The sequence below is a fragment of the Otolemur garnettii genome, unplaced genomic scaffold, assembly GCF_000181295.1.
Source record: "Otolemur garnettii isolate 467f Iridium unplaced genomic scaffold, OtoGar3 scaffold00001, whole genome shotgun sequence".
Classification (NCBI taxonomy): domain Eukaryota; kingdom Metazoa; phylum Chordata; class Mammalia; order Primates; family Galagidae; genus Otolemur; species Otolemur garnettii.
In genome coordinates, this window is record NW_003852396.1 from 19,609,518 (window position 1) to 19,611,544 (window position 2,027).

A 2,027-nucleotide genomic window follows, 5' to 3' on the forward strand; every position below is an offset into this window, starting at 1 on the left:
ATTGTTTGGTGGGCCCGGGCTGGATTCAAACCTGCCACCTTGGGTGTACATGGCTGGCACCTCAGCCACTTGAGCCACAGGCACTGAGCCAAGATTTTGTTTCTTGAAAAACAAAACAAACACAAAAATTTGATCCAGAGAGGACATGTTGGCCAAGAATAGGGGGGAAAAACTCCAAACCACACTTGGACCAGATTGATGGGTTATAGTACCAATAACATATTCCTTTGACCTATTTTTTTTTTTTTTTAAAGAGACAGAGTCTTACTTTATCGCCCTCAGTAGAGTGTTGTGGCATCACAGCTCATAGCAGTGTCCAGCTCTTGGGCTTAGGTGATTCTCTTGCCTCAGCCTCCGAACACCTGGCTATTTTTTTGTTGCAGTTTGGCTAGGGCTGGGTTTGAACCCACCACCCTAGGTATATGGGCCTGGTGCCCTAGTCACTGAGCCACAGGTGCCACCCTCCTTTGATCTAGGTATTTGATAAAAATCTTGTTTTTTTTTTTGAGACAGAGCCTCAAGCTGTCGTCCTGGGTAGAGTGCTGTGGCATCACAGCTCACAGCTAACCTCCAACTCTTTGGCTTAAGTGATTCTCTTGCCTCAGCCTCCCAAGTTACTGGGACTACAGGTGCCTGCCACAAGGCCTGGCTATTTTTTGTTGTTGTTGTTGTCGTTTGGCAGGCCTGGGCTGGATTTGAACCCGCTAGCTCTGGTGTATGTGGCTGGCGCCTTAGCAGCTTGAGCTACAGACGCCAAGCCTGATAAAAATATTTTGTATTTTTTTTTTTTTTCTTTTGCAGCTTTTTGGCTGGGGCTGGGTATACCACCACCTTCGGTATACAGAGCCTGCACCCTACTCCTTGAGCCACAGGCACCATCCAATTCTTTCTATCATGCTGAACTTTCTCTACAAAGCTCTCATTTATGGAATAATGGGATGAAAACAACTTCAGGTAATAGAAATTTAGTTCATAATTACGTCAGAATTGGATTTTCTACTTTGCAGGGGCTTTTTGCCATGAGGTGTCAGTTTCTTCCCTTGTGCGTTTTCCTCTATTTGCAGTTATAATTTTCCTCACTAAAGTAATCTAATGGAATTCAAAGATCTCAGACTTCACCTCTTTGAGGTGATGCACATTGATAAATGTGACTGGGCAACAACAGACAGACAATTACGGTTCAAGTCCAACCTCCCGGTCAGGCACCAGCCCTTTTCTCTAATAGTGGTTGCGGATCCCAGTTAGGTTTGGCAAGGAAGTGTTAATGATAAAGCTGTGAGGAGCACACATCATCTTTTAGAAACAAGTTAATTTCTCAGAATAAGCTGAGGCTCATATCACTACTATGCTTTTTGGGGGAAGAGAATCATAAAAATGCACCATTGTTAAGAGTATAATTTTGGTTAAACAGGCAGCTGTAAAAGACCTGAAAAGTGGAAACCATGGGCAAGAAAAATTATCAACTGAAAATAATTGAGTATATAGAAAAAAATTACAAAAGTGTTTTAGAGTTCTCCCTCCTTCTCCTGGCTGGTTTTCAGGGCAGGGTAAAATTTAAAAGCATCCTCACATTCCTTGGGGATGTGATCAGACTGCCCTGAGGTAGTATGTGATTTTGGCTCCCAAGTAGGGAGATTTAAATGTGTGCTTCTCCTTCCATCTTAAATAAACCTGCCCTCATTATTTCTTGCCAATTTCAGAACCAAACTTCTTCAAAGAAGTTATGTACATTCAGTCCCCTTTATTCACTCCTCAAACCTCCCCAAATCTAGCTTTTCCTCATTACATTAATTCAAAGTTCATTTGGAAAATGAGAAAATTCAGCTTCTCAGGGAAATACACTGCCAGAAGAAAAGGAACAAAAATTGCTCATAAATCATCTCAGAGGCAGCAAGAAACAGAAGCAAAATAATTTTAGAAAAAGAAACATAAATACTGAAAATGGAACAGCCATAGGGTTGAAATTCAAGTCATCTGCAAAGTAAAGTTGAAATGGAGATTCTTGCCATTTAGATTTTTAAATATAA